Raw genomic sequence first — 21,294 nt, 5'->3', positions numbered from 1 at the left:
TTTATTTGTCCTCAAGCAAATATGTGAAATTAAAATAAATGGCCAAAAATGTATTTTTAACTAGTCTCGTTTCGCCGAGTGCGATTGCATTGACCATATGCAATAAGGCCTTAAATCACTAGTAATTCCCTAGTGGACAAGTTATAGCCTCGTGAGAGTTTTTCAGAGAAGGTACTCACAAACTTCATTTATACTACAACGACTAAGAAATAAAACTATTGTTTTATTATTTATTCTCAGATATCTATATATCTCACTAGCAATGAATACATAATAATCAAGTCGAAACCTAAGCTAATATATGCATAATAATCAATCATCTACGGATAAAAATATATATAATGAACTATGCTATGAAATGCACTAACAAGTCCGTTTTTGAAACTTTGGAATAACGTCCTTAAGTAGGTTTTCACATAACTGTCAAGACAAAAACACTCTGATTTTTCCACTCAAGTTTCGCTGTACTCCAGTGCGCAATGGGCACACTTTACCTTACAATCTCAATGACACACAAGAAAGCCGAAGTCGATCAAACACATCTTCCACTTACTATCACACTAACCTATTCCTAATTGAGCTAGAAGTCTTTATTAGGTGTTGCGGGGATTAGGTGATGGTTTTAAGAAGGAAGGAAATGGATATTCAAAAGGATAAGTCTGAGATAATAGAGTCTTCAAAATATGCAACTAAAGAAAACATTGTTCTTACTTTGCTTCTACACTTTGTTTCCATCCTTAGCCATTTTTTTCCTTTTTCTTTTGGCTTTTGACTCCTTTGATTCTATTTTTGGAGTTCTAACTTTTTATTTTATTTATTATTATTTTTTCTTTTCTTTGGATGGAAACTTTCTTTTCTTTTCTTATTTGAAACAACTAACCTATTCTTGGTTTTCCACAGGTCTTTCTCTTTTCTTTTCTTCATTTCATCTCTATTCTCAGACTCATTCAAAAATTGGGTAAGCTGATTTTTATTTTTGTTTTGCTTTTTTATAAAAGGGTAAAAGAATTATGGTTTATGAAAAGGCTAAATAAAGGCTCAGAGGGGCGACTAGCGGAAAATAATTTCATATAGGTTTGAATTTCTGGCTATATCGATCCAAAAAGGGCCTAAATTATCGCTTAGGATATGGTATATTGATCAAGCAAGTGGACGTGTGATTTCTTTATTTGGAATTTACTTATCCCTTGTGTCATTACTTAGATATTTCACTCATATAAGACTTTTAAGCTATATTCTCACAGTATTTGTAGAATAAGTACTCTAACCTATATTTTAGAAACTTACTGCCAATACAAACATAGATGCTCATGCAATATATTTATGGAAAGATGCAATGATTATTACCTACATATTAACCTAAGTTTTTAAAAACTATTCTAATTTAAGTGAGATTTCTAGACTAATATCATCATGGAGAAGGGAACAATACCATTATCACTAAGTGTCTAGTATAAACAATATTTATGATTTTTAAACTTTTATAAAGAAAAGTGTGTAATTTACATCCTAAAAGTGCCTAATTTTTGCAAATGTTTCTATCCTACCCCCAAACAATCGAACGCTTTGTCCTCAAAGTGTAAAGATATAAAGAAAGAATTTACCATAGAAACGTGGCAAAAATTGGCAGTACTTGTAACAAAAATATTGTAAAGATTATATGATCATATGAAGCACAATTAAACTATCACGTACTAACTAACATCAACTCTATTGGAGTAAATATGACAGGCAAAGGGTGGCAAAAAGTTTTGAACTGAAAGACCAAAATATGCCACCCCCAAACAAAATTGGAAAACTCTTTTTAAGTTTGAAAATTTTTGTGGCATATACTCTATTAAGGTGGTATTTTACAAAAAATTATATGGGTCTTATAAAGTCAGATTCCCCTAGACTTAATATGGGGTCGTTTTAAGTCAGATTCCTCTAGACTTAATGTGGAGTCGTTTTAAGTCAGATTCCCCTAGACTGTGCACACCCCCAAACAAGTAAGAAATTGGGGTGGCACAAAATGGATGATGCGTGGTCAACTATAAACTAATAGTCGAAAGAGTTGGGGGTCTAGCCATAAAAACATGATACTAAATGCACCCCCAAACAGAATGAACTTGTATAATTGGAAGCAAACATGTAGAAGAATGAATGAAAACTTATGCAACCCATCAAAGAACATATGCAAACCATCATGTTGTAGCTATTTTAAAGAGTTAGAATGACCCAAAAGATGAATTAGTGATACTTTAGGTGAGAAAGGAATGAAGCATGGATCCTGATGTCTTCCATGAGGCTCAGATGAGGAAAAATAAGACAAACTAGGTTTCTCACTACACTCGGTCAAAGCTTGGCTCTCAACTACAGGAATGGTGTACTAATGGGATTGTGTGCTAGGCAAACACTCTTCACCATGAGGGTTGAAAAAATTATAGAGGGTCTCTAAGGTAATTGGCTCAAGTGCAAATTCTAGGTTCCTTCGAAATGGTGGAGGAACGGATGGCTTAGTTATGGTAGATGGTTGGATTTTAGGAGGTCGTAACTCAGGTGGAAGGTGGTTGGTTGGGGTGGGATCCTCACATGTTCTTAAGAAATAATAGAATTCTTCATCTAGCTTAGCTGAATCCATAAAGTTGTGGTTCGTGACTTCATCTTTAAGAAATTCATCTATTGGTATTTCCTCAGCTGCCAAACTAAATTGAGATTCACATTACGCTAAAGAAATCACTTCGTTTAATTCCTGCATATTACCTTGTTTATGCCTTAGATTAGAATTGTTTATTTCTATTTCCTCACTCTTGTCTTCTAAAACAATATAAGATTCCTCAATGACATCATGGTCATCCAAAACAAGTCCTACAGAGTCGTCTTCAAGAATTTCCTCATCTAGGTTGTGTGTGGAGTTAATATAATGGTTAATGGGAAGGTCATGGGAAGGTAATGGTTCATGAAATTTAGGGTAGGTCTTAACTAGGTCGAATGGTTTGGTTATGGGAATTGGTTGTGATAGGGTTATATATTAAAAGCATTACTTTTGTATTAACTCTAATTCTTTATATTTTGAATGAGAATCATATGGGCAAATGTTATGTATATTATATATGTTATTAGTTATATGCATATGTCTAATACTTTATGTTGTAGATGATATGGTGGGTGGTGAAACACAGATGATCATATCATCAGTACCTTAAAAAGTATAAGCAAACGTTCACAACCTAGATGGATTTAGACAAACCATTAGTAAGGTTGTAGTATAATCTGGTATTAGTCTATCTTGACTATATGATTACACTAGTACACTTTGTGTGTATTGAACAGGACCAAGTGAGGTTATTTCTCTTTATACTGACTATATAAGAGAACAAACACCTCTGTTATTATGGATGATTGTCCTCTTAATCCGGATATAATAATGGACACTTACATGCATTGTACATTGCTTTAAATCATCAATGAGTGAGATTCATTTGTGAATCAACAAACTCGATGGATTGGGTAATGACATTGTATGTAAGGTGTGTTGTTGATTATAGAAGGAATCCGTGACCCGCAGGAAGTCGGGTTGATGATATCCCCTTGAGGAGCTCATGAGGATTGTCATGTAAACCCTACAGGTGGATTTATTCCGACATGACAATGAGGTTGAGTGGTACTACTCAAGGATATAAGAAGTTGATTGATGTAGTTGTCAGTAACTTGACTTAATCAACGGGCATTCGATATCTTAAACACAGGGAGATCAACAAGCATAAAATATGGAGCCCATAAATGTAACACGTAATTTGGGATTAGGGCGGTAGTGTAATAATGGCCTTTAGTGGAATAAGCCATTTGTTAACGGACTTGGGCCGTGTGTTCTGGGCGAACATGGGAAGCCCAAGCCCGTCAGGAGGCCTAACCCTAATTTCTCCTTATGGTCCCTGTTGTAGCCTATAAATAGAAACTTTTCTCTCCTGGCTGAATTCACTATTCATTATGTCATTTTTTATTGGAAAAGAGAGGCAAGGAAAGAGAGAAAGAAAGGGTTGGTAGATCGTTGCCCACATAATGTCCAATCTAAGGATAGGAATACAATAGAAGATCAAGAGGTTGCTGATTCATATATCTTATATTCTCAGAGTTATCTTAGCCGATCTAAAGGTATAAATTTCTAACCAAACCGAGGGAGACACCCTTTATTCCGCTGTGTGTGGTGTTTCGCGGTTCGTAGTAAATCATTCGATGCAACCATAACGGTTCCTACAGGTTGTTCTACTTGTGTGTCGATCTCTGGCAATGTTGGAAGTTCTGTGTTAGGTGAAGGGATCATGGAAATCATCTGGGGTAGATTCTGAAGCATAGTTTGGGTTTTGGCATTTTTTTCTCTAAACATTTTTCCATTGTTGGCTATTTGTTGGGAAATTTGGTCTCGGAAGGGTGGCGAGCTAGATGGGTGGGTGATTTTTGGCATGGTGGAATGGTCTAGCGTAGGTGAGGTTAGCATCAATCTTGTCTGTTCTAGGTTCTGAAGTATTATTTCATTTTGGGCCATTATTTTATCAAATGTTGTTAGCGGAGGGGAAGCTTGGTGGTGAGGTTTTGGTTGGTACGGTGTTTGATAGTCATAGTTATTGGCATTTGAGTAACTCTGGTTGATTTTGTACTGTGATGGGTTAGGTTGAGGCTGAATAAATATGGGACATGAATAGGCGGTGTGGTCTGGATTTGAACAAATTATCCACGGAAAAGTGTTTGGTTTGTTGTACACACTCATCACAGAACTACAAGTAGACGACACTGGTTGACTCCATGTATAGTTTGGATGACTAGAAAACTCTTGATTGTATTGGTTACTATGAAAATTTGAAAATTGGGGCTCATAATTATTATTATATCCGATAGTAGGTCCAAACTCTTGTATGATGGGCACTGAGAAGCCCAATGGTAAGAACTACCACAACATGAACATAGTGAAGGGTTTGCATCATAACCACATGATTGTTGGTCTTCATATGGATATGCCATATTGGTTTTTTTAAAAATATTCTAGGACAATTAATATGCAAAAAACTTTAACTATAAATTTCTAGATAGGCAATTATTTTTGCGTTTATGAGAAACTAATGTGGCAGGTTTATGCGTACCAGATCTTAATCTCATGCAAGTATTAAGTCTAATAGGCAATTCCTAATGAGCATAAAAAAATTAGCCTGATTACTACTAGAAATAGAATCCTCTGACAGAAGAAACGAGGAGTGAAGGAAGGAGAACCTGAATGCCTCCTTGCTACGCGTATGAATAACGTCTTTGATACACAATCTCAGTGTATTAAAGAAGTTCAGAACACTGAATACTAAATAACTTGAACAAAAAGAAATCCTATAATTAACCTGTGAATTGGGATTTCTTCAGAACGAGCTGGCGCCGCTTTGGAATCGAGCTAATATAAGTATGCATGTTTCTCGACTTGACTCAGAGTCCAAGATCTCTGTGAGGCGCGCGCGCTCATAAGTAAGGTGCAAGAGGGAATGTTCGTGCTTTTAAAAAATTTGAAATTTTTACAGTAGTTTGTTAAGACGTCCAGCAAGTAGCCTGTAAAATTTGAAAACAATCAGAGCTATGAAAGTCCTTCTACTGCCTTGCAAAGTTTGTAAAACAGTTTTCGGACACAATACAAACAACCGAATGGTTAACCAATAAAAAAATAGCCCAAAATCTCCAAAATATTACTGGAGACTCCTGACAGATTATGAGTGTTCCTATAAAAACTTTAGAGCAATTGGAATTCTACAAACCCTCCTTATCGGCTGTTGTTCTAGAAATTAAGTGTTGCAAAACTGCAAAAACACACTGGAAATAATCCACTAGTTAGGTGGTCAAAACAAATCAAAAACTCATCAAATATTTACTGTAAACTCCTGCCTTATGATAGATACTCCTGTAAAAAATTTAAAATTTTTGGAACTGCTTAACTAACCCTACTCGTCTGTTTTTCCAGAAGCTTACGGTTTGAAAGCTGAAATGCAGCACTGTAAAGACGGTATTAGTTCACTAAGTAAAACAATTAGAAAAATTCGGAAATAATTCTAGTAAATCAATACCACCTTAATTATTATACCTGAAAATTTTCAGAATTTTCAGAAATTTAAAAATACCTTTACCGTAGTATTCTTCACTGTGACTCTGCAGACACAAGGGAGGGCAGGCGCGCTATGAACACCACAAAATGGAGGGCGTGCGCCCCTGTACTTAAAATAGTGAACATTAACAAAAATTCGAGAAACAAGAATGAAAAATTAAAAGGGTGGGTGGGTTGAGAATGGGGGATTGCCCCTTCGATTCAAGCAATTAAATTTTTGTCTTAAACGAAATTAAGATGGCAGCGGTGCCATTCAATAATAGCAAATTTATGTAAACTAACTATCTATGCGTAAACACAAATAATCAATTAACTAAACAAGTGCTTAAATCAATATTATTCCTACTCTCAATTCATTATGCAATATAAAGAGTACGGAATCGTTCCACTCCTAAACTACCATGACATAATAGAATCCAATTAATCAAACAGAAGGAAACAATGGTGAGAGCAATATTTATATAGGTGAATTTATACTATGAAACTAATTATATGAATTTAACTTATAATAATTTAACTAAGCAATTGAATATGACTTGAATAAAAAATGGAGAAGAATAGAGAAGGATTTATGAGGATTTGATTCCACTTTGATTGATTCATAATGTGCTAATGTAGATTATTGCAATACTAACTAATAAAGATTAAGTAATTAATCCCTAATTATTCATGGCAATCTCTACTAACTAATAATTAGCATGTGAGAAAGTTCAACTCATTTTCATGGTGAATCAACTAACCTACTAGAGTGAAACTCTTAAATACAATAATTCTAACTAACACATCAAGTCTTCATCAAAATTTTATCAAACCCCTCTAATGGAGGTTTAGCTAAGAATCATGAGGCTATCATAAACATAATAATAAATAGAAGAAGACATCATGAAGAACTACTTTATTAAAGATACTTGAATTGAATAAACTAAAGCTTTTATTCAAAGGTTCTAATGGAGGCTACAAACTAAACTAATTAACTAAAACTAAACTAAAAAGGGAGAGAGAGAGAGAGAACCCTAATTTAAAACTAAACTAAAAAGGGAAGTAGCCAAGTTTTGTTTAGCTTTAACCCTCTTTATATAGAAGAGGGTTAGGTTTATAATTTCGTGCATTGGCTTTTAGGCTAGGTTATGGACCCATAAATCAAGTCCAAAACTCAATTGGTTGAATCCAAGACTTCCAATTCTGGTCGTGTTACTGTAGCATGCATTTTGACCAACTTATATTGCTTTGATTGAGTCAAGACCTAGACTATTGGAAAGGGCTTTCTGAGCCGGTCATTTTGATATAAAATGGGCCCAAATTTGAGGCATGAGTCCAAAGATATGGTCTTTTGAAGTTCTGTTGACTTTTCTTCAGCTTTCTAATCCGGTTTGACTTTCACTTAACAGTTTTGACTTGGGTATTTTAAGGGTTTTTTCTCCATGAAACTTGGGCTTTCTTCATGGAACTTCTATAACAATCACTTTAGCTCTTTTTAGCGCCTAATTAGTAACGAATTCACATTATTCAACTCCAAAGCCTAAAATACTCAAAAGCACGTAATTAGTAATAAACATATATTATTAATAACATAATTGGCTAAATATAAATACTATTAAAGGGTTTAAACTACAGTTTTGGGCACTTATCAGCGCCTCACGCCTTAGCCTTTGTAGCACTTCCACTTCTGATTTTTGTTTGTTGATTCTTCCGAGGTTGTTTCCAGCGGCTCTTGAGTGTATTTGTTGAAATGAACTCTCCTATACTCATACTGGAGCAGTCTTTTGAAGATTTGTTCTAAAACGACACCTATGGAGGATGGTTTCGCGATATAATCGTGCAGTCAAGATGGCAGCATCTACTGGTAAGTCCTGATGACTTGTACTCACCTCAAATTACTGAATATTTCTATAATAATTCAAAGTTCTTTTGTCAACCAGATGGAGAACAAGTGTTCTCTGTCATAGTTAATGATACGACAATGGATTTCAGCAAGTTCTTGGTTGCTTTTGTTGTGGGAATGTCTATTCCTGTTCCTACAAACTCATGGGGATATCTGACTAATAATGCATACCTTTATAGCTATGAGTATTTTCACGAGACTTATGGGGGAGGGGTTTTTCGTGTAATGGACTGAGGGCAGTATAACATAGCCCTTGGTAGCCTGTCCCTGAATGTAGGCCTTACCATGTTCTTCATTATGATAAATATTTTAGGGGATTGGCAGTTTACTTCTGTGAATAATACCGTTGGTAACGTTTTCCTTGTTTTAGCTTAGGGCCATTTCCTATATGACATTCCCAAGGTTTTAGTGGCTATTCTAGCTAGAAGCCAGAGTATGAGGCATAAGTAACTTCTTATGCCTGTTTTGGTTTGTTGTATCACGTGCTGTTTTTTCCCTAATTTTTGTACCCGCTACACGGATTGGGTTGGGGTTGAAATTATGAGACCCACCAATTGTGTTGTTCATTTATGTCGTGTTATGACTTCGCCAGGATGGAGGGTACAACTTCAATGGGTTGCTTTTTACACCTGATCAGACCGAGTAACACTTAACGGGATTGCACGGGTTGAGGATACATGTAGAGAGGCTTGGCAAGTTATCATGGCGTGGCAGGACGCAAAAGAACCCCGCTTCTATATAGAAGAGGATGTTGACGCCTAAATGCTGGATAGGAGGTAAGTTTTAATTTTGTTCGTGTCTGCTTACATCCCAAGCAATTTGATTTTTGTAACCCCATAACTGGTGGAACTCATATAGAGTTGCGTCTGCTTTATTTATCTATATTAGTATGCTTTAACTTTGTTTTGCAGATGTTCCAAAATTTCACGCATTTCCATGGTATTTTCCTACCCTTTTTATTTCTATACTTTTAGGACAAAGCATGCTTTCGTTTGGTGGTGGAATAGAAACACGCGTAATTTAAGGCACCTGTTAAGATATAGATATGTACAATATGCACTTGTTTTCTAGTAAAAAAATAAAAAATTCAAAAATATAAATAAAAAGTTTATGCTATGCACTTAGGAATATTGGTGTTGTTTTTTTCTCTATGCTCTTAATAATCTAGAAGTTTCACATTAGCTTTTGCATTAGAATAGTTTTCGAAACTTAGATAGATTAATATGTAGCTAATAATCTTTGCATCTTTCTATAAATATATTGTATGAGTATCTATGGTTGTATTGGCAGTAAGTTTCTGAAATCTAGGCTAGTATACTTATTCTACAAATCCGGTGAGAATATAGCCTAAAACCTTATATGAGTGAAATATTTGAGAAATGACACAAGGGAAAATTATATTCCGAATAGAGAAATCACACGTCTACTTGCTTGATCACTATACCATATCCTAAGTGAGAATTTAGGCCCTTTTTGGATCCATATAGCCAGAAATTCAAACCAATATGAATTTATTTTCCACTAGTCGCCCCTCTGAGCCTTTCTTTAGCCTTTCATAAACCACAAATCATTTACCCTTTTACAAAACAAAATAAAAATAAAAATCAGCCTACCCATTTTTTAATGAGTATGAGAATAGAGATGAAATGAAGAATAGAAAAGAGAAAGACCTATGAAACCAAGAATTTGTTAGTTGCTTCAAATAAGAAAAGGAAGTTTCCATCTAAAGAAAAGAAAAAAAAAAGTTGGAACTCCAAAAACAGAATCAAAGTAGTCAAAAGCCAAAAGCCAAAAGAAAAAAAAAATGGCTAAGGATGGAAACAAAGTGTAGAAGCAAAGTAAGAACAAGGTTTTCTCTAGTTACATAATATGAAGACTCTATTATCTCAGACTTGTCCTTTTTGAATATTCATTTCCTTCATTCTTAAACCATCACCTAATCCCCGCAACACCTAATAAAGACCTCTAACTCAATTAGGAATAGGTTAGTATGATAGTAAGTGGCAGATGTGTTTGATCAACTTCGGCATCCTTGTGTGTCATTGAGATAGTATGGTAAAGTATGCCCACTATGCACTAGAGTGGAAAAATCATAGTGGTTTTTGCCTTGACTTTTATGTGAGGACTTACTTAAGGACGTTATTCCAAAGTTTTAGATATAGACCTGTTAGTACATTACATAGCATAGTTCATTATATATATTTGTTTCTCCATAGAAGATTGATTATGATGCACATATTAGCTTATGTTTCGACTTGATTATTTTGTATTCATTGCTAGTGAGATGTATAGATATTTGAGAATAAATAAGGAAACAGTAGTTATATTTCTTAGTCGTTGTAGTATAGATGAAGTTTGTGAGTGCCTTCACTGGAAAACTCTCACGAGGCTATAACTCGTCCACTAGGGAATTCCTAGTGGTTTAAGGTATTGTTGTATATGGTCAATGCAATCGCACTCGGTGAAACGAGATTAGTTAAAACTTCATTTTTGGTCACTTATTTTAATTTCTCATATTTGCTTTAGGACAAGCAAAATGCTGTTTGGGGGTGGTTTGATAAGAGCCCAAAACTGTAGTTTTAACCCCTTAACAATATTACTTTTAGACCAATTATGTGATTAATAAATAAGAGTTAGTGTTGTTTACGTGCTTTTATATATTTCAGGCATTTGAGTCAATTATATGCAGAAATGTGTCCCTTTTGCGAGATAAAAGAGCAAAGGTTGGTTGCTAAGAAGTTCTATGATTAAAGGCCAAGATTAAAGGAGAAAAAACCTTTTTAAACCCCGGTCAAAGCTGCAAAGTCAAAATCAACGCGGGCAAAAATAGCACATAAAAGTCAATAGAACTTCCGAAGGCCATATCTTTAGACTCAGACCTCAGAATTAGGCCTACAAATGTCAAAACTACCGGCTCGGAAAGAGCTTTTTAATGGTTTAAGCATTTACCCAATTAGAGGAGAAGAAGTAGACGAAAAAGCTGTTGTAATAATTTCTAGCAGAGAAACCCTTTTTGGACCAAAGTAATCAAGTTTTGGGCCCAATTTTATGGCCCAAAACATGGCTCCAAAGCTCATGCATGAAATTGTAGACCTAGCCCTCTTCTATATAAAGAGGACTAAGGCATCACTCTTAAAAGATAGTTAGTTATTCATAAACTTAGTTCTAAGTTAGTTTTAATTTAGTTTTAATACAGTTTGAATTCTTAGACTCTTTCAATTAGATTAATAAAGTAATTATTATTCTTTCAATAATGTCTTGTTCTTATTGTTCTTATTCCATGAATGATAGTTTGATGAATCAAGGCTAAACCTCAATTAGAGAGGTTTGAGGAAGCTGTGATGAAGACTTGATTGTGTTGGTGTAGATATAGTTGTGATAATCTATTCCACTCTAGAAAGTAATTAGTTCACCATGAGAATGGATTTAATTGCTTCATATGCTAATTATTAGTTAGTAGAGATTGCCATGAATAATTAGAGATTCGAAAGACCCAATCGTTATGTGAATATATTACGATTCGGATTACAACAAATCTATGCTAGTTTATTAAGTTGAATTCAAGGTGGAATCAAATCCCCCTAATTCCTTCCCATATTCACATCGTACTTTTGAATTGTCGTATTTTAAATTATAACATCTAAATTAGTTAAATCACCATCTTAGCATAATTTCATTTCATTACTCTCATTGATTTTGTTAGAATTACGTAAACTAGAAAATGTTACATCTAAACGAGCTAGAAGTGGAACGAATTCTCTACTACACATATTAAATGATAACGAGAGTAGAATCTTTCATTATAGCATTGTATTAGCATTTAGTTTTACTTATTCATAGCATATCTAGTTAAGAGTAGGTAAAGCTATCGTTTTTACGTTTTATCACATACCTTGGTGCAGAAAAAAATTGAATAGAGATGCTCATCTGAAAAAGAGTCAGATATCGATTCGGAATCACTGCCATCCTTATTAGTCAACCTAGATAAATAATCTGCAACTACATTTTTAGCCCCTCTTTTATCCTTAATTTCTAAGATAAACTATGTTAGAAGAAGAATCCAATGGATCAATCCCTGTTTAGCATCCTTCTTCACAAGAAAGTACCTAAGTGCAACATGGTCTGTATAAACGATGGTCGTGGAGCCAACCAAGTAAGGACGTAACTTATCTAAGGCATAAACAACAACTAGAAATTCCTTTTCCGTAATAGTGTAATTACGTTGAGCAACATTTAAGGTTTTACTAGCATAAAAAATGACGGTGGACTTATTATCTAACTTCTGTCCTAGTACAGTACCAACGACATACACTAGCATCGCACATAAGTTCAAAAGGCTTAGACAAATCAGGTGGTTGTATGATAGGTGCAGATGTTAAGGCGACTTTCCAAGTCTCAAAAGCCTGTTTATAATCGTGATTGAAATAAAAAATGGCATCTTTGAAAAGCAAATTGGTTAAAGGCTTAGCTATTTTTGAAAAATCTTCTATCAAACGTCTATAAAAACTTGCATGGCTTAAGAAGGCCCTTATGTCACAGACAGTCCATTGTATAGGTAGAGACGATATCTTATCTAATTTAGCCTTATCTACTTCTATTCCATCTTTAGATACAGTATGACCTAAAACTATGCCTCTCGTCACCATAAAATGACATGTTTTCCTAATTTAAGACTAAGTTCTTGTCCTGACACCATTTCAAAACTTTAGAAAGGTTTGAAAGACAATTATTAGAAGAATGACCATGAATGGAAAAATCATCCATAAACACTTCCATGAATCATTCCACCATGCCATTAAAAATATGAATCATACATTTCTGGAAAGTACCAGGGCGTTACAAACGCCAAAAGGCATTCGTTTGTATGCATATGTTCCAAAAATGGCAGGTGAAGGTAGTATTTTATTGGTCATCAGGGTCAATAACAATCTAAAAATAGTCAGAGTAGCCATTTAAAAAATAGTAGTAAGCATGGCCGGCTAGACGTTCAAGCATTTAATCGACAAAGGGTAAAGGAAAGTGATCCTTACGTGTCATGGCATTCAGCCTCCTATAATCAATACAGATCCTCCACTTTAAAGGAACTCGTTTTGAAACCAACTCACCATCAACACTACGTATAACTGTAACACCCAATTTCTTAAGGACTACATGAATTGGGCTAAGCCATTCACTATCGGAGATGGTGTATATAATACCGACAACGAGTAATCGCAAAACTTCCACCCTAACTACTTCTTTCATGGCAGGGTTCAAATGACGTTGTGGCTCACGTGAAGTCTTCGCATTATCCTCCAAATGTATGTGATGTTGGCATACACTAGGGTCAATCCCTTTGATGTAGTCTAGGGACCAACCAATCGCAGAACGATGTTCACGAATAAGCTTAATCAAATTTGCCTCTTCAGTAGCAGATAACTGAGACGAGATGATAAGCGGATGACTGCCATCCGGATCAATATGAATGTACTTTAACTTAGTGGGAAAAGGTTTAACCTCAAGGGGTGGGAGGATCTCCGGGTGGTTCTTCTTCCTTAACAATGAAAAGTGGTTTAGGAATGAGTTCTTCAAATATGGGATCAGGAGCTACTAAGGGATCACAGATAGGAGTAGACTCTAAAAGGGCATGTACTTCCTGGATGTAGGAATCATTATTGGAGTCAGTACTACCAAAAGAAAGGAATTGGTGCACGTGGTTTTCTGGAAACGTTTTGTTAAAATAATCTTGGGCAAGACTCTCAATCATGTTAACTTCTCCATCGATAGTCGTGTCTGGTGTTTGTTACATCATCTTTAAAATATTTACCTCAATAGCAAGGTTTCCAAACAAAATGGACATTGAACCATCACGACAATTAATGAAGACATTGGCAGTTGCCAAGAATGGACGCCCTAAGATGATAGGAACAGAGTCATGAGTGACTTCTGCGTCAAGATTGACGAAGTCGGCTATATAGTAGAAGTCTTGAACTTTAACAAGAATATTTTCAACTACGCCTTTGGGATGCTTAATAGAGCAATCGGCTAACTGCAAACTCATTTTTGTCGGTTTGAGATCATGTATACCTAGTTGTTTATAAAGGTAAAATGGGAGTAATTTTACACTCGCCCCCAGATCTAGAAGAGCAGTTGTGGTGAAAGTATCGTCTAAGGTGCATTGTACAGTAGGACAACCAGTGTCCTTGTACTTAACGATTCTGTTATGTTCAGATAAAGAGGGAAACTGTTAAGTTAAAAAGGCTTCCTTAAGTATGTTCGTTTTCCTCTTTGTTGTGCACAACTCTTTAAGAAACTTAGCGAGTTTTGGAAGACGTTTAATGGCATCAAGGAAAGGTAGGTTTATAGTAAGATTTTTAAAAACTTCCCTAGTCTCGTCAAAATTATCGTCTTTCTTTAGAATGGCTAGTCTTTGGGGGAACGGGGGTTTTTCCCTATACTTAGCATACGGGTCAATAGAAGTATTTCTCCTTTCTTTAGATGTTGTTGATTTCCCCTTAGGTTGAGGTTTAACTGGTACTTCTACTGTTGTAGGATCTTCAGTTTCAACTACGATATCTAATAAGGTTCCATTATCTTTTTCAGTTTGAAGGAAATCATCAGTCATAATCACTTTGTTGTAAACCGAAAGAAGAGTAGTTAAGGCTTTTAATTCACCCTGGATTAGATTGTCATTACTAGGATTATCGGTTATTTCGAAGGCTGTCACTACTACAGAAATGCACATTAGCCACGGTTGGTTAAATGGTATATACCACTGTTTCCCTAATAACGGTGGCTAATAGTCACTTACCACGGTACATATGGTTTTTTGAATTTCGATACAAGAAAATTCCACTGGTATCGTAAAACGGTGGGATATAATTGTCGTAGACCACGGTACTATCCAATATCAAGTAATTTCGGTTTATGATATTCATATATCCCACTATTTCTAAGAAAAAGTGGCAAATGTTTTGGAAAAAACTAACCCTACCATGGATAAAGTAGTCATCATTCAGCAGTAGCAACTTTTCTTTTAAGAAATTGTTATCGAAAAAGAAGAAACTTTAGGAATTCGAGATTGGGCAACCTTCGCGAAGAATTTCATGGCCTAGCTTGAATCGATATCTATCAACAAAGTTCTCTAAATTTGTTTGAGTTACATCTCCGTCTCTTCCTTAATCTACTTGCATCGCTATGGGCTACAGCCATCCTTGATCATCTCGGATCGAGACTTTCGAGGTAATCAGTAATTTCATGTTCAATATCAAATCCCATTCAATTTATTGGGGTTTTTGTTCTCAGCATTTTTTTCTCGAGGTTTTGTTCTATGAAATTAAAACCATTCAATGCATTAGGGTTGATTTGTTGTTCATTTGGGTTTGAATTTTTTGATTTTGCTCTTTTTAATCCCCCGGAAAATATCATTCTTTTCTAATTTCTTTTTTTTTTTTTTTTTCTTTTTCTTGCGTTGATACTTCCTCCACTGATTTTGCATTTGGTTAGTTATTAGTACTGTTGTAAAAAGCACTTGAATTGTTTGAATGCTTGTCTATGTGGGGTTAGGTTAGGTTATGTTTGAAGTTCTGAAGTGTTAACGAAAATATTCAACTATGCTCAAGTTGAAGTTGTAGCATAATTGGCGTGTGTGGTGTTTATTTAATTTGATGGTCTGTAACACTTCTAGTCTCAACTAACTCGCACATCCTTCTTTTGTTATGTTGTGTTGTCTTGTGAAAGCAATGGATGTTGAAGTTGTTGTGTGGGTACTAAAGAGTAGAAGACAAGTAAGGTACCTGAATTCAACACAGGATTTGCAATATAACTAACAATATAAGATTTGCTGGATTATGACATTTGGTAATGAGTCTAAACCTATTTTTAATCTGATGTGGAAACAAGATAGTGGATACCCATCAATTGTTTACACTCAATGTTGGTTTTGTGTTTGGTGATGCAAAGCTTGTGTAGTGGAGGCTTTACTAATGCAATTCTTCTCTAAACATTAGATTTGAATGAGGCCATAGCCCTAAATTGAATAGGTTCAATGTTGCTTACTTTGACTAGTCTGTATAAGTTACTTAGAATGTAATTGATGCTTCCTACTTGTATGGTCGGTTCGTTGTACTTTTGAGTTTTGAAAAGTATAGGAATTAGATAGGATCAGCAGAAACCCTTTGCATTTGAAATGTACAGGAATTGTCTTTTTTTTTTTGCCTTTGAGGTAGAGCACATTTAAAGTGGACAATGGGTTTTGATTGTCATCAATTTATCGCGGATGACTTTTAATTGGTTGGATTCTAAAAATAATCTACCATCTAATGATATGAATATCTGTTTTAACAGGTGAGTCATGAGTGTGTATGTATATGCAATAATTCGTTACATGTTTATCTTTTACTTGCATTTAATTAAGCTTTACATTGATCTTACATTGAAGTGTGGTCATGACAATACAAAGACTCAAAGGGAAAGGATGTAAAGGTCCTGTGAAGTGGATGAATTTTAGGTATTAATTGAATTATTATTAGATTTTTATGGTGTGTGTTCTCTTCAATTTAGGATGCAGCTTAGCTCTGTTATGTACTTCCATATATTTTTATGTCAACATGAGTTGGAGAAAATAAGGGTGATAAGTTTTAATTCTTGCAATAATTATTGGTTACTAAAATTCATTGATGATATATAGATTAGGAGATGTTAAGTGTTTGCAAGGCTATTGTTGGCTTCCTGACTTTGATAGGCATTGAATTGAGAGTCCTGTTGGATGGAGACTTTGATAGGCATTGAATTGAGAGTCTTGCTTAATTGTTTTTGGGTTCTTGTACTATTGCAACTTAGCTGGATATTCTCCTCGTATGTGGTGATGTATGGTCTGATCTCACTTGATTAAATCCAAATAGTTTTGAGATACTGGTGTGTCGCTCATAGTCTTTGCCTATTGAGACCATAGTTTTAAGTGGCTAGACCAATGGTTGAGTTTTTTGCATTCGTCAATCTATAATATTTTCAGTAAATTGATATGTATTTCCAGCACTATTAAAGTAGTTATTCTACTCTATTTTCATAATTCTTTATCATGAATTTGCTAGATGATGAACATATATAAAAACAGTAAAATACTAAATATTAATGCTAAGAACACTAATACGTAATTCTACCATTCTCATGTTTAATTCAATTTCCTACTCTCAATATAAATTTGCAATATAATAGAGTATGGATTTTGTTCCACTCATAAACTACCAAGACTTAAATAGAATTCAACTAGATTAAATCTAAGGGAAGAACACGTGAGACTAATGATTATGATGTGAAATCTACTAATATGATTATTCTACGAATTTAATCTTAATACTAAATTAACTAACAATATAATGATATGAATCAAATATGATAAAAATTAGAGAGAGTAAAATCTACTTTATGATTCCTTAATATTGAAAGCATATATGTTGAAAAAACCTTAACATTTATATTCTCACACAATGCTTAAATATAAATTCTAGACTTTTAACGATCCCTAATCAAGTTATACTATCTCTAGTCATAACATAATTAACATGAGAGGAAGGTTTGTTTTCCATTTTCATGGAAAAACTCACAATTCTCTAGTTTAGATTATTCTCTTCTTATCTCTAAGTCAAGAAAAATCCAAACTTTAAACCCTAATCAACAAATCTATACTAACAAATCAAGTCCTCTCAAAGCTTCATTCAAACGCCGTCTAATAGGAGTTTAGCTTCGATTCATGAGACTATCATAAACAAAAAAATAAGAACAAGACATAATGTAAAGAAAAAGTAATTTAATTAAAGAAACTAAAGTCTTTAATGGAGGTTTGGAGGCTACAATTATAAAACCCTAATTATTTAACTAAACCTAAACTAAAATAAAGAAAGGGGGATAGAAAGAGACCTAATTAAAACTAAACTAAAGAGGGAGTCGCCAAGTTAGGTTTAGCCTTAATCCTCTTTATATAGGAGAGGATTAGGGTTACATTTTCGTGCATAGGCCTGGAGGCTAGACTTTTGGCCTCTAATGTGAGCCCAAAGTTCATTAGGTTAAGTCTAAAAGGGCCAATTCTGCTGGAAATTATATAAGTGCCCTTTTCATCCACTTTTACAGCTCTAATTTGGGAAACGTCGGGTGCATTGGAAAACTTATTCTGAGCCGGTTAGTTTTGACATAAAGTGGGCCTAATTCCGAGATTCGAGTCCAAAGATACACCTTTTTGAAGTTCTGATTGTTTTTTGTCCTTTTTCTACCCAAATTAACTTTGACTGGGCTTGAAAAGGCTTTTTCTTCTTGATTTTTGGGTTTTCAATATAAAACTCTTCTAACAATCATCTTGACTTGTTTTCAATGCAAAATGACGTCTTTAAGCACATAAACAGCTTCAAGACCTTAAATACACAAAAACACGTAAACAGTAATAACTCTTATTTATTATAAACATAATTTGCCTAAGTAGAATACTATTAAGGGGTTTAAACTTCACTTTTTGGTGCTTATCACACCACCCCCAAACAGCATTTTGCTTGTCCTCAAGCAAAGATGAGAAATAAAAATAGATAAGTGGCCAAAAATGTCGTCCTGACTAATCTCGTTTCACAAAATGTGATTGCATTGATCATATGTAATAAGGCCTTAAACTGCTAGGAATTTCCTAGTGGACGAGTTATAGCCTCGTGAGAGTTTTCCAGAGAAGATACTCACAAACTTCATTTATACTACAACGATTAAGAAATAAAAGTAAAGTCTCCTAATTTTATCTCAGATATCTATACATCTCACTAGCATTTAAACAATGATCATTAATCTAACTCCTAAATTAATATATGCATAATAATCAAATTATCTTAAGATAAACAACTATATAATGAACTATGTTATGAAATCCAATGACAGATCCGTTTCTGAAACTTTTGAAATAACGTCTTTAAGTAGGTTTTCACAAGGAATGTGTCAAGACACATAACACTCTAATTTTTCCACTCAAGTTTGCTAACTTTAGTGTACAGTGGGCGTACATTTTCTCACAATCTCAAAGACAATCCAAGGAAGCCAAGGTCGATCAAACATATCTACCACTTACTATCACACCAGCCTATTCCTAATTAAGCTAAATATCTTTATTAGGTGATATGGGGCGTAAGTGTTGGTTAAAGAAGGAAAGAAATAGATATTCAAAAAGACAAGTCTGAGATAATAGGGTCTTCAAAATATGTTACTAGAGAAAACATTGTTCTTACTTTGCTTCTATACTTTGTTTCCATCCTTAGCCCTTTTGTTTTTGCTTTTGACTCCTTTGATTATGTTTTTGGAGTTCTAACTTTTTATTTTATTTCTATTTTATTTTTCTTTTCTTTGGATGGAAACTTTCTTTCCTTTTCTTTTTCTATTTCTTTTTCTTTTGAAGCAACTAACTAAATTTTGTTTACACAGGTTTTTCTCTTCTCTATTCTTCACTCATCCTATTTCTCACACTTATCCAGATAGGTAGGCTAATTTTATTTTTTATTTTGTTTTATTGGGTAAAGGATTTATGGTTTGTGAAAAGACTAATGAAAGGCTCAATGGGGCGACTAGCGGAAAATATACTTAAGTCAGAATTTCTAGCTATATCAATCCAAAGAGGGCCTAAATTCTCGCTTATTAGAATATGGTATGGTGATCAAACAAGTGGATGTGTGATTTCTCTACTAGGATTTGACTACTCTCTTGTGTCATCACTCAGATATTAATTCATATAGACTTTTTGGCTAGATGCTCATAGGATATATATTAAGTACTCTAACCTAGGTCTCAAAAAATACTGCCAAGTACAATCCTAGATGCTCATGCAAGATGTTTATGAAAAGATGCAATGACTATTACCTTTATATTAATCTAAGTAACAAAAATCAAATCCTAATTCAAGTACTACGTGAGATTTCTAGACTAATATCATCATGGAGACTGGAACAATACTATTATCACTAAGTGCATAGTATAAACTATATTTATGATTTTTAACATTTTTATAAAGAAAAGTGCGTAATATACAACCTAATATGTGCTTAAATATTTACAACGTGTTTCTATACCACCCCCAAACAGAATCATGCTTTGTCCCCAAAGTATGGAATGAAAATAAATGATAGAGAGTACCATAGAAACGTGCTTGTAAATGGGAGCAGCTGAAAAAGAAGGTTAATCTATACTAATATAAAGAAATAAAAACATATGCAACTCCTATATGAGTTCCTCCCGTTATGGGGATAACATGAAATAATAAATAACGCTTGGGACATAAGCGGACTCTAACATAAATAAAATAATATCATACGTTCACAAATCAAGCATGCACATATCGTGACTCCTATAGGATTATCTTCCGAAATTCTCCAAAATAGTGAAATTTCACGAAATTAAGGTACCTAATTACATTATGCATCCCAATTAAATAAATAAGGTACATTGGTTCTATATTTCGATTTTTATACATGCAATTTTAATACGTGAACGTGCAATGTGCTAAAATTAAATATACCACCCCCAAATAATTCAATATCACAATTAAATTACGTAACTAACTAACCTAGACTCTACTGGAGTAAACATGACAGGCAAAATGTGGCAAAAAATTTTAAAATGAAAGACCAAAATACGCCACCCCGAAACAAAATTTGAAAACTCTTTTTAAGTTTGAAAGTTTTTGTAGCCTATACTCCATAAAGGTGGTATTTTACAAAAACTTGGGTTTTTTAAAGTCAGATTCCCTAGACTTACTAGTATATGTTTATGTTTTTTTTTTTTTTTTTATTTTTATATGTTTGATTTTTGGAAAAACTTACGAGAAAAAAAATGAAAATGAAACTCACTCCATAGAGAAGCACTACTCAAATAACGAGAAAAAATTCAAGAGATGAATGCATAAGTTACATAAAACGTGGACTAAGGATCCGGCACTTATAACCACTCACTCTAAAAAGAGGGTCCAGTTACCTTAATGGTGAACTCCTATAAGATAAGATTGGAATGGAGTACACTGAAAATAAAATGGGTCTTTTATAGTCAGATACTCAAGACTTAATCTAAAATATGTATTAACATGCAGTTTACCATATATCAACAACCTAAAAAGTTGTGGGTCTTTCCATAATTAATTAACACATAATTAATTAATTAACAGTACTGTCTCATATCTAAAAATGAAGAGATTGGGTGGCTTGTCCCTGGGTATTATTTTTGTATCAAGAGGGTTTAGAAAATCATGAAGCATAGGAGAAGCAAGAAGGTCAAGTGCAAACTCGAGGTTCGATTGAAAAGGCAGAGG

General features: G+C 34.2%; 1 protein-coding gene across 2 annotated transcripts in view; it reads left to right on the top strand.

Moving 5' to 3' along the window:
• The window catches only part of LOC147497868 (uncharacterized), a 44,497-nt gene that overhangs the window by 17,686 nt on the left and 5,517 nt on the right, over positions 1-21,294 (top strand). Inside the window, exons 7-9 of one of the 2 annotated variants that reach the window (XR_015195282.1) lie at positions 901-958; positions 7,818-7,955; positions 8,587-16,482. The gene's annotated coding sequence lies outside the window, so the exon portion shown is untranslated. Of the gene's footprint in view, positions 1-900; positions 959-7,817; positions 7,956-8,586; positions 19,476-21,294 lie in introns of both variants that reach the window. The other variant, XR_015195284.1, reaches the window with a different exon arrangement.

This window comes from Coptis chinensis, chromosome 5 (assembly GCF_015680905.1).
Source record: "Coptis chinensis isolate HL-2020 chromosome 5, ASM1568090v1, whole genome shotgun sequence".
Taxonomy (NCBI): Eukaryota; Viridiplantae; Streptophyta; class Magnoliopsida; order Ranunculales; family Ranunculaceae; genus Coptis; species Coptis chinensis.
The sequence above is the reverse complement of the archived record's forward strand: the minus strand, read 5'-3'. Positions and strand labels throughout refer to the sequence as shown.